The sequence below is a fragment of the Sturnus vulgaris genome, unplaced genomic scaffold, assembly GCF_052056855.1.
Source record: "Sturnus vulgaris isolate bStuVul1 unplaced genomic scaffold, bStuVul1.hap1 Scaffold_113, whole genome shotgun sequence".
Lineage (NCBI taxonomy): Eukaryota > Metazoa > Chordata > Aves > Passeriformes > Sturnidae > Sturnus > Sturnus vulgaris.
The window spans coordinates 36559-49079 of record NW_028276036.1 but is presented as its reverse complement, the minus strand read 5'-3'; the positions used below and the strand labels follow the sequence as shown (position 1 = coordinate 49079).

The following is a 12521-nucleotide window of genomic DNA, read 5'->3' as shown; positions in this document are numbered from 1 at the left end:
AAAACCTCAGAAAAAGAGCATTCATGGTGTTAGGAATATGGTGTCCGCCAGTTGCACTATCCACTTCCCAGCAAAACCATGGAATTGCAGCACTCTGGGCATTGGGAGTTTGGAATCCTCCAGTTCTGCTCTCAAATTCCAATGGAATAACAGCCTTCCAGGCATGGGGATATTGGAATCCTCTAGTTCGTTTCTAAAAAGCCCATGGAATAACAACGTTCTGGGCATTGAGAAGTGCAAATTTGCCAATCCCCTTCCCAAATCCGTAGGGAATAAGACAATTCCGGGTGTCAGGTATTTGAAATCCTTCAGCTCCGCACCATAATCCCCGTGGAATAACAGAATTCCAGGTGTTAGGAATTGAGCATCCTCCACTTCCCCTTTGAATTTCCCTCCGAATCATGGCATTCTGGGTGTCGGCAGTTTAGAATCTCCCCTAGACTCTCCCAAATACCCACCAAATTCACAAGGAATATCAGAATTCCAGATATCAGGAATGTATTATCTGCCAGCTCTCCACAAAATAACCCATGGAATCATGGCGTTCCGGCTGGTGGGAGCCTTGACTCCTCCAGTTATCCTCCCAGTTCCCCATGGAATAATTGGATTCTGGGTGTTGGGAATTTACATCCCCCCATAAACCAACCCCAAATCCCACCACATTCCCAAAGAAGAGCAACTTTCCAGATGTCAGGAATTTGGAATATTCCCGTTCCCCACTCAAATTCCTATGGAACAACTGCATTCCAAGGGTCAGAATCCTCCAGCTCCCCAAAAATATTCCCCTGGAATCATGGGATTCCAGGTGAGAGCAATTTAGAATGCCCTGTACAGCCTCCAGATTCCCACCAGATTCCCATGGAATAACAACATTCCAGATTTCAGGAACTGAGAATCATCCTCTTCCCTTCCCAAATTCCCAGGGAAACATGGCATTCTGTTATTCCGTAATTTGGAACCCCCCATAACCTTTCCCGAAATCTCACCAAATTCCCATGGAATAGCAGCATTCTGAGTGTCAGGAATTTAGGATAGCCCATTTCCGCATCCAAATTCCCATAGAATAACGGCCTTCCAGCTATCAGGAATTTCCAATCATCTGTACGACCTCCCATCTTCCCATGGAATAACACATACCCAGGTATGGGGAATTGAGTTTCATCCAGTTCTCCACCCAAATTATCATGGAATAACAGCATTCTGGGAGCTGAGTATTTGGAATCTGGCTGTTTCCCTCACAAAAGTTTAGGGAATAACAGCATTCCAGGCATTGGAAATGTAGAATCCTGATGTTCCCCTTCCAAATTCCCATGGAATAACCATTTTATTGTGTTGGGGATTTCGAATGCTCCAGTTCCTCTCTCAAATTCCAATCAAACCATAATGAAGTAATGACACTTTGCGTGTGGAGAATTTAGAATCCTCCACTTCCCCTTCCAAATTCCCAAAGAATTGCTGCATTCCGGGTTTGGGGATTTTCGAAACATCCATATGCTCATTTAAACTCTCACACCAACCTCAGAAAAACAGCATTCATGGTGTTGGGGATATGGTATCTGTCAGTTGCACTATTCACTTCCCAGCAAAACCATGGAATTGCAGCACTCTGGGCATTGGGAGTTTGGAATCCTCCAGTTCTGCTCTCAAATTCCAATGGAATAACAGCCTTCCAGGCATGGGGATATTGGAATCCTTTACTTTGCTTCCAAAAAACCCATGGAAAAACGATATTCTGGGCATTGAGAATTGAGAATTTGCCAATTCCCTTCCCACTCGGCTTTCAAGGAACGATTCCTAACAGCAGAAGCATCAGAAGCACAAAGTGGATTATGAGAAGGGACAATGTAGAACACGTGTCTGTCCTGGCACGTTTTCCTGTGAGATATGTCCCTCCAGGTCTTCGGTCCTTGCGAAGCTCTATGTACTGTGTGCGTTGCTACTTGTAGCTGAGAACGACCGTGGAGCTAGCAGCGAATTCGGAGAGCGCTGAGCACCTAGTCAAGGAGCGAGAATTGCCCCCGCAATGCGGTGCTAATAGCAGCTTCCTCGCGGCGGGGGCGAGCTCCGGCCACAAGACATTCTCGTCCTGGCAACTGATCTCTGTGAAGGGCGTAGGCGAAAAGCTTTCGTTTTCCATTCGAAGTGCGAGAGAGGCAGACTGTTGCACGGAGCTCTGAGAACAAAGGTGCACGCCCTAGGCAGACTTGGGCAGAAGCAGCGTTCTCGAGTGCTTGGCTGCCGGCACACTGCTGGCTGTGGGACGCCCCTGCAGCGGCTTCTGGCCGCCGGCAAGTGAAAGCAGCGCCAGGCATGGGCGAGGGTGGAGAACAAAGCCGCACAAGTCCCGTGCTTGTGTGCACCACATTACAGGCTACTAGGAGAGGAAGTTGGCTGCCTTTCCCTTGCCTTCCCAAGTGCCCTTAGCAGTCGGAAGGAGCAAACTGAAGCACTGCTGCTTGTGCTGCTCCTTGGTTCCCTTGCAGCCCGCTGTGGAAACATTGGCAGTCACTTCTAGGCGCCGAGTTGCACACAGCACCACGGTAAGTGCCGCGGAGAAGGTAAATACCGAGTGCAGCGAGCAGCTGGACGTGGCTTACGTGCAATAAGTAGAAGGTGAACCTAGGCACTGCCTCTTCAATCTGGCCGCCTCTGTCTGGTAGCAACTTTTGCAAGTCGGCAGAGGGAGCTGCCAGTATGTAGAATGGAGGGCAGCAAGACACCGTGTGTTATGCGCCCTTTCAGGGCTTCTGACAGAGGGCTACTTTAAGAATGCCTTCTTCTTCCTCGCGTCCTTCTCCCTTTGCTCTAGCTGCATGGAGTACAGCACAGCGAAGGTGTGAGGAAGGGCACTGCCCCAGCTTTTGCCCTGGCCTGCCTGTGCTGCGCCTTTAGCTGCACACCGGAACAATGGCATTTCTTACCCGCAAGGTAAAAAAGGCTTTAGCGTAGCCTCAGGAATGGCATGTGCCTAGACATTAAGTTGAGCGACCATGTATGAGGGAGTCTTTAGAGGTTTCCTCCCCCATGGCGCAGGTGTATTCTCATTCTCGTGCTGAACTGAAAAGTCACGGCATAGCAAGTTTGGCCTGCCTTGTGCAGAGACGAACACAAATGTGGGGCTATGATCCTCTGTGTTTGGAGCTCTGCTTCCGGGTGTGTGGGCTGCCATGAGCCCGCAGCAGCCACCGAGGACACTGTGGATTGTGGATGAGGCTGGGCTGGTCCCCCACCCCCTGTTGTTCTGACAGCGGCAGGAGTGGTGTCCGAGTGGCATCGCCAGAGGGCCCCATGGGGGGCAGGGAGAGAGCCGGGAGTGACCCCGAGCGGCACCGGAAGCGATATCCGTAGGGCCCGGAAGGCCAGTGGTGGCATCGAGTTTCACGGGTAGGAGGCTGCTAAGGTGCTTTGAAAGGTGGAGCTCCTTTGCTCTAGGACGGTCTGGGAGAGCTAAGGGTGTCCAATCTGGAGAACAGAAGGCTCCAGGGAGACCTTCGAGCCCCTTGCAGTGCCTGCTGGGGCTCCAAGATAGCTGGGGAGGGACTTTGGAAAAGGGTCTGGACTCGCAAGACAAGGGGGAATAGCTTCAAACTGCAAGAGGGCTGGGGTAGCTGGGATATTGGAAAGGAATTCTTCCTTGTGTGTGTGCTGAGGCCTGGCACATGTTGCTCAAAGAGGCTGTGTGGGAGCCCCATAGCAGGAAGTGTCCAGGGCCAGGCTGGAGCGGACATGGAGCAACCTGGACTAGTGGAAAAGTGTCCCTGCCCATGTCAGGATGTGGGAAGAAGAGTATCTGTCTCTAAGGTCGCTTCCAGTCCAAACCATTCTGGGATTCTAGGATTCATGGAAGGCCCTTTTCCAAGTGAAGTGTTGTATCTCTTGGCTCCCAGCTTGTAGTTGCCAGTTCTTCTGGAAGCAGGCGTGGCGAAGCAGCTGTGATGAGCCATGGGTTCTCAATAGGACGAGTGTGATATATTTGCAGAGAGGAAGGCTGCAGACAGATCTTCAAGGTCCAGGTAAAACAAACAAAGGATTGAATAAAAGCCAAAGGTTGGTTGTGTTAGTTTGCTGGCTGTTGAAATGGCCCCAGGTCATTTTCAATGTTTCTAATTTGGATTTGTTTGAGTAAAAAACGAATGTGTTACCTCCAGCGTAGGCTCTCCAATGCATCTCCATGTGCTCCCATCTCTTTGTTGTATATCGGGTTCTATTAACTGAAGACAGAATCATAACACAGTAGTAAAACATTTAGAGGTGTGGTTAGCCAGCTTCAGGAGTTTTCAACTCTGCTGTTGACTTTTCTGGTAACTGTAGGCAAGGCAACACAATCCAGTTACTCCACTTTTCCTCTCTGAGGAAAAGATGATTTTTTTTCTCATTTTGAAAATAGCCTTGAATGAAGAGAGTTATGCATGTGGCATGTAGGATTCATAATTTTACCTTTCTCTTCTGCTGTCTTTCACGTACTAGTCTTTTTAAAATTTTTTTGTCGCTGTTCTCCATTCAGTAGGTTTGAAAGAATTCTAATTGTTGAGATGATGGTTCTTTGAAGGCTCACTTAGCCCACCTTTTGGGTGAAGGAAAGAAGAAGACAAGGTCCTCTAGGAAGAGTAAAAAGCATACATACTTTCAAGAGACATTCCAAGATGTCTGCTGATGCCATGCAATTACCGTGTAATCAGCAGAAATGTGTTGGAAAAAGACCCATCAGTGACTTCACAAGAAAGCCACACTCAAGACAGGTAAAGAACAGAAGCATAAAACCCCAAAGGTATGAAATGGACCGATTTTCATTGGGAATGAGCAACTCCTGAATTCTTGGTTCTAGAACTAGGGGCTTGTAATAAATAGACTGTCTCCTTGCCAAACGTAAATTTGGTGTCATGAACTGCTCACTGCCCGTTGAAGTGCAGGGCTAGTAGACTAATATTTGCCATGGCAGGCATGTTGTATGGCTTTCCTGTTAAAAAGAAATTGGTTTTGCTCATAGCAATCTAGATATGTACCCAGTCTGACACCTATTTTTTAGGCTATATTTCCAAGTAAATGGCTTCCATGATGATGCAGTAAGTTTATGTCATGAACAGGAATGAAGTGATTGCATGCATCCTTTTTTACCCTAAGCCAGCTGCTGAATAATGAGACAGAGACTCTCACTGACGCCAAGGAGTGCCCGTGCTTTTGGGAAAAGCACTGGGCAGATAAAGCCTATTTCCACATTTCTTGCTAGCGTCTCCTTCAAAGTTCATGGGTTTGTTCATCTTTTAGAGCTGTTCTAGATGTCTTTGTAGTTTACATGTACTAAATGTAGCAGGTATTGCTTTCATGGCGTCCTACTAGATTTGAAGTTGGGATCTACTCAGGCTTCAATGTCTCAGAAGAAGCAACGTTGATTCTTTGAATTCTGTTCTTGAACGTGAGAATGATACTTATGTAGTTAATGAATTAATTAAATCGAATTCACTTGAATGGAAAAATTGTCTTGTTCATGTAGATTTTAACTTGGGAAATTGATATTTGAGTTCTGCTTTTCATTGTTGTTACTTTTCTGTATTCTTTGATTGCACAGATAGCAGATGTACTGACCAAGTATTGTGTGAAACTGGAGGAAATGTCCTTCCTCTTGGCAGCTGATGTTCACAAGCTCATTAACGCTAAGGCCATGGTAACTGTTTTACCTGGGGCAAGATAGCAGTCTGAATATTCCTAGAATGTCTTTCTTTCCCCAGATGAAATTCATTTTTTCTGCCTATCAATCACGGAAATATAGAAGAAATTTCTACTTGGCAGGGTATTGGTTATCATTTGTGTTCTTTTCTCCCCTCATTTTCTGTAGAAGAGACAATTTTTGGTTTGTTTTTGCCTGTTGTATGCTGCTTCTACTTCTGGTTTTATTTTTTAATACAAAGAATATAAAGAGAGCACTGCTGGATAATGAGAGGGCAACTGCCAAGCTACTCTTGAATCGAATGAAATCAGAGCTTGAGAAAGAAAAATGGCATCAACTGAAATGGCAAGGGAGAGTCAAGGACTGGAAGCTCATGCAAAAGAAGTGTGTAGTTCAGAGTTTCAGGTCAGAAATTTGTCAGTCTTCTTTTGGACAATGAGCAACACAAAGTGGCTAGCGTTCACTTTTGGTTTCTATCAAAGTAATACTTGATCATTTTTTCTTTCTACATAATCCACGTATGATATCACATATATCATGTGATTCCATTCTACATATCTACTTTCCATCCTGCAGAGAATTTATGGCAAGTGAAGAAATACAGAATCCCCCAACTGTGAATATGGAAATGGAAAAGTTGATAAAGGAGCAGATGGTACTTAGTGAAGAGAGACTGAAGGTTTTGCAATATATCGGGTATGGCAAAAGAGGGTATAGCATGAAGGAAAACAATTGTTGCTGGAGTTAATGAAGGACTTGGCTACAAAATGCACTTTGCTTCCTGTCAATGTGTGATTGCTAAATGCAGCAGTAAGGCAGGGTCTACATCTATTTCTGTACAGCCCTTTTGAATGGAAAAAATGCATTCTTGATTTTCAGTGCCCCAGCTACACTTAATAGGTGGTGATCAGGCTCTAAAAATGGAGGAATGCAGAAACAAATCTTGAAACATAGTAGAAATGGGCAAAGATGGGTGGAGAGCTAGAAGTTGGTGCTTTTGTCAAGGCATTTTTTCTCCATGGCGTGGGATTTTATTTGCGGAATAATTTAAGAGAGGAGTCTGGATAGAAATCTAACGTTGCTACGTTTGAATATCCATCCTGAACACAAGACACATTGGTGTGGGTGCAATGCATTACGATCATTACAGGGAGGTTTTTTACGGTGGATGTAGGAACGAGGTAGATGACAGTTAGTTCCTTATCGGGCAGTAAACAGTTGGCCTTGAACAACAACAATCTCAGGTTTATTTTCATTGCCAAGATGGCTGTAAATAAAAGAAAGCCCAGTAGTATGGATATTCAGATTCGTAATTTTATATTTGAAGTACTGACTGGTTTGTATTTTAGGATACCTGACTCTTGTTTCCTACTTTGATAGCACCTTGTTGCCTCCAACACATGCCAAATCTGATGGAAACGAATGGTGCAGAACTCTGGAGAATTGAAACAAAAGTCTAGGTAGGTCGGGAAATCCTAAGAACAGTCTGGAATTCAAGCAATATTTTCTTTTCTCCCGGGCAACGATGAGGCAGACAGTTGCTTTGAGAGTGCATGTTTGCTCTATTCTTTGTTCCGTGTGTTGCCACATACCTTCTCAGTTGCTTGGAGGTGGCAGTAAGAGCCAAAGAAGCTGCCTGTGGCATGGCTTTCCTTTGGCCAGTACATGGGGAGATCTAGCAGGAACTGGCTCGGTTAGAATGAATCTGGGGGAAATCAAAAGTTAATTTTGACATGGATCCCTTCTCAATCATACAAAAATACTCCTTTTTAACTCTTGGAGAAGAAGAAGGGAAGTATTGGAGATACTTCCTTTCTCTGTGTCCTTGCAGCATGCCTTCCCGCTCTGTGTCTGCCTTCTCTTGCTCCAGAGCACATCCTGTTGGGATGTTTGTAGCCTGTATGATAGCAAAGAAGTTGGTAGCGATTGTAAGTACCTTGCTACTTTGAAGCATAATGATAAACAGCTGTGTATGAAAATGTCTTGATTTCTTTGGCTGGTAGTGTCTGGTGTCTGTAGGCACTGCTGGCATCTGTTCCGTGTGCTGAGATTCAGCACATGGCCTCTGTCATGTTTCCATGTCACACTGCACTGTGAAAGATGGGAATTTTGACTGTGGTCTGTTCCGTATCATTCAGACAGCCCTAATGTGGAGTGCGTGGAGAAAATGAGCATCCAGTATGAGCTGGTCGAGGGCAAATGTCAGGAGAAAGGGCAGATGTGCAAGTTGAGTGCCACAGCTTTTGGCTGTGATAGCCGTGGTCCAATGTGTCATTAGAGTAAAATGCGTCTGAGGATGCACCAGACATTGAGATAACAAGTGGAATTCCTTTTTAACTTCCGCCTTACTCTCTTCAAAAAGTAAGCCATCCCTTTGGTTGGTAGTAGTTGGTGTTTGTACTTGAAATGTGGAAAAGCCGTAACAAATGCCAGTAATGAAGGGAGTGCTGTCCTACATGAATGTGGACGATGCAAGGCGCCTCAGCCCTTGTGCTAAATCTGTCTTCTCTTGGGAAAGAAATTCCACCTCTGCCTCAATTTCTCCCTTTGTGTCCAACCAGATGGTATTGTTTACTAATCTAATATGGCATGTAGGAGGCTGAATCTATCTCTGTCCATCACAAGAAAAGAAACACTACGTTTAGCCAGGCTCTCTGAAAGCCACACAGTATTTCTTCTGTGCATGTCAATAATTTGTTCTTCTTTTCCTTCAGATGACCCTGTTAGATATGAACATTTGCACAGCAGAAGATGCTGAAGTTGTGCACTCCAACATGCTTCAGATGACTGAGAAACGAAAATGTAGGTTTGAAGAAGAAGTGGAGCACGTGGATGTACGTTTCTTTTATTTGATGACATATATCTTCATCACTCCTTGGGATTAGTCTGTTCTTCCTGTGCTCCCACCTGCAATGCCTTCTGCGTGGTAGGCTATTGATGTCACCTTAGAAAGAGGTCCATAGTGTGACAAAACACTCCAGAGAAACAGTTTGGTGTGGAAGAGTTTCATGTGGAAGTGTTCATAATTCTTGTGTTTATTATTTGTAATAGAAATAGATTGTATTTTTATGATCATTTCTATCTGAAATACATAGGATAGCGATGAATGACGTATGGCCCAGTCTGCTTAAGATCAGACTTTAGGAATAGCTGGACATGATCTCCCAAATGTCTTCCAATCTTTTCTATACATAAAAAAAGTCGGGCAGTTGTTTCTAAAGGGATAAATGATAGAATGTGATTTGGTGCTTTATGGTGCCAGAATAAACAGAAGTTTTGAGAATCCGCATTCTTACCAGTTTACTTGGAGACTGATTTTTTTTTACTCTCCAGATAGAAGGCACCATGTTGGATACCAGTCGTAAAATTCCAGGCAGCCTTTTATCATGTTACATATCCTCTTACTCATTCATTTCACCTTCCAGCAGTTTAGAAAGAACTTGTCCACTTGAATGTTTTTCTTTGGAGTGATTTGAAGGAGACGGCTAAATGGCCATAATCCAGGTAGAAACATAAAAACAAGGGTGTGCTATAAAGACAGGACTTCTTAATGCAAAGAGCCCTCTGAAATTCAAAATACCTGCTATAAAATTAAAAATGTAATCTTTGACTTTTAGATGGGAATTTCTACTCTTCAGTTTCATTCTGTCAGGTGCATTTTTGCTAACTGCTTGATTCATGCTGAATGGACAGTCCTGTCTTATTGTTGGTATGGCAACAGTGATAGAGATCACTGCTGCTTTCTGTAGAAAGTGGCTGCAAGTTGCTATGACGAGATCTTGTGCAGGTCTAGAGTTTGATTGGATGTGAGGTTCTCATTGTTTCAGAACACCAACTTGGGGTGGCAGTGTCAGAGGTGTTCATTATCTAGGAAGATTTTCATAGGCGATGAGTTTTGCTGAGGTAGCTTTCTCTTCTGGGTGTAGAAGATATGTGCACAATTAACTTCCTTGAATCCTAAATAGTTGGGGAGATTTTAGTATCTACGAAACCATTTTTACTAGCTTTTTAATGTGGCCTTAGATGATGAAAGTGATCTGGATACAATCTTAGAAAAAAGGAAAACGGTGAGCTGTGAGGAAGAGCTGAAGGAGTATTTGGAGAACACCCTTTCTTCTTGAGATCAAATTAGAACAAGGTATGAATTTTGTATGGTAAACTTAAAAGGTAGAGCATCTTTGCTTTGCATCTTTGAATATTGGTTGTACTACTTAGGCCTTGTTTTAATGCTGTTGTGTGAAGGTATGGAAAAAGAGTGCTTTTCACTTCATGTAAGAATATAGAATAATGTCCCTACTGAACAAGGTTAAGGCAAATAATGCCCACGCTTTAGGAATGGGACAAAGAAAGACTGCCAGCATTCAAAAACCATAGCACATCAGTATTACTGTGCATACCATCACATCCATGCCTTATTCAGAAGGTAAAAGTAGTAGTGCAGATTCTTGGATCACTGGAATCAGAAGTTGGTCTGCACCATCATCACTTCACTCATAGATTTGATCTCATTCAAAGTTCTAGGAACTCAGATGTTTAAGACAGCCAAGCACTGGCAACTTTAAAAACCATCTAAAAATGGGTACAATACTGCTCTCCTTCCTGAAGATCTTAGCAGCAGCTCTGAAGCCATAGAGGAAGCAGCACTGTTCACACACCCAGGAGGTCTTTCCTACCTGCTCGATGAGAGGCACATTAGAAGAGCAGTATGGACCTGAGGGGCAGATGCACATACCTTCACACACCTCGCAGTGGGACTGTGGTTAGAGCTGGAGGTTTGATACTCTTCCTAATAATTTGAGCCGTTAAAACATAGCCGGAGGTAAGAGACCAAGTGAAAATACAATGCCAGGTTGTGGAAAGAGAATGTTACCTATCTGAACTCCTACAAAAATTCCCCATCATTTTCTTTGTTTAGGAGACCAAGCCAATGTCCGTGTAAATGAAACCAAGTGTGAATATTGATTTTTTCTTGAATCAAGACTCAGCTTTATGTCCAAGTCAAAGGCAAATAAACCAGAAAGGCTCCGCTGAGCACAGTGCAGAACTAACATGGAAGACAGTCATTTGACCTCTTATGTAAGCAGTGTTGGAATGGTTCCCCATCCAAAAGGAAGGATGTCAAATGCTTCTTTGGAAATATTTTAACTTCTGTGCGTTTCTTTCTTTGTAATGAACTAATCTCTAACAAGCCAGGACGTGATTGTGTTCAGTAGAAACAGATCAATGGCAACATTTAGCCTAAAGGTTTTATGAGATTGATAAGGAAGTTCGATTTAGATTTAAAGGCACTGTAGTCATTTTAAATTTTATTTCTCTCCGTACTTGAGTCTCTTAAACAGGGACCTTCAATTGGACAGGAACGGGACACTGAAGCAAATTGTAATGGATGATGTAATGGCTTACCCAGAAGCATTTTGTGGGAATTGATTTCTTCTAGGTATCCATCAGCCAGCATTTTAGTGTGAAGGGAATCTTCAAACAGGTAAAACAAAAATTCCCGTTGGTTTCAAACCTGACTGCTATATTAATTTTTCACTTTGGAGAAAATTTTCATGACCTTTAAAATTCAGACTGTATCAAGTATTGTTTCAGCCATTGAAGAAAGTGCTTTTGATAGAGATAGGAGAGGGAAACCAAAACATTTCTCAGAGCCACACTTTGAGCTCTGTCCTTGTTACAAACGGCACTTGAGCAAATTCATTTGCCTTTGGAACAGAAAACGACAAGGTAACAGGCTTATCATTACGGATTTGAGTCTTCCAGGTTCTTTAGATAGTAAGTGATCTATTCAAGATGATCTCTTCCTGAAATAGATCCATTTTGAGAAGGGATATGGATTTCTTAGAAGAAAGCAAATCCCTATGTTAAAACGGGTGTTTTTTGTTGTTGTTTTGCTTTTAGAACTTGCAAGGCACAATCGACTTCATAGTTCGAGATGCAGATAAGAGCACGACATTCCAAACAGGTGTTTCTTTTTGGTTGTTTTCCAATCTGTCTATCTTTGGATTGTAACCAGTAGAACTGTGCTTGAACTGGAAAGAAGTAGCGGAGGTTTCAGAAGTGGAACATGCGGTGGAACAGTAAGCTGAGAGCATTGTGCAAGGAGAGGAAAGAGGGGAAAATGGGAAGAGTTTCCTGAGTCGGAAGGGACCCCTAGGGATCGTCAAAGTCCAACTCCTGGCCCTGCACAGACACTCCAACAGTCCCACCCTCTGCATCCCTGAGAGCATTGGCCAAACGCTCCTGGACCTCTGGCAGCCTTGGGGCTGTGCCCATTGCCTGGAGAACCTATTCAGTGCCCGACCAGCCTCTGAGGAAAAAAACCTTTCCCTGATAGCCAGCCTAATCGTCCCCTGACACAGCTCCTGGCATTCCCTTGGCTCCTGTCCCTGGTCGCAGAGAGCAGAGAGCAAAGCTGTCCCTGTGCTGCCCTTGGGAGGAGCTGAGAGGTCCCAAGTGAGGTGTGAGCTCAGTGTCCTCTCTGCAGCTGAACCAAATGCCCTGAGCCACTCTTTGTATGGCTTTCCCTCCAGCCTCTTCGCTATCCCTGTGTCCCTCCTTTGGACATTTCTCCAATAGCCTGAGGTCTTTCTGACGCTGTGGCATCCAAAATTGCCCCCAGGGCTTGAAGAGAGCGCAGTCCCAGCCCAGAGCAGAGCGGGACAATCGCCTCTCTCGAGCGAGCGGTGCCAGAAGATAGGGACAGTTGTCAAAAAATCAGCTAGAGAAAGAAATCTAACAGAGAAACAGGTGATCTTGGCACAGGAAATGGAAGAAGCAGAGGAAGAAGAAGATGAGGAGAGGATTCCTTGTAAAAGTGAAGAAAATGAGCATGCAGAACAGGGACTAAGCATTA

General features: G+C 44.2%; 1 long non-coding RNA gene across 1 annotated transcript; it reads left to right on the top strand.

Annotated features, from left to right (window-relative positions):
• Nucleotides 1-8429: 8429 nt before the first annotated feature.
• LOC148219451 (uncharacterized) lies at nt 8430-11744 on the top strand. The gene is made up of 3 exons (XR_015799777.1): nt 8430-8499; nt 9689-9803; nt 11682-11744. It is a non-coding gene; the product is annotated as an uncharacterized LOC148219451 (long non-coding RNA).
• Nucleotides 11745-12521: the final 777 nt, after the last annotated feature.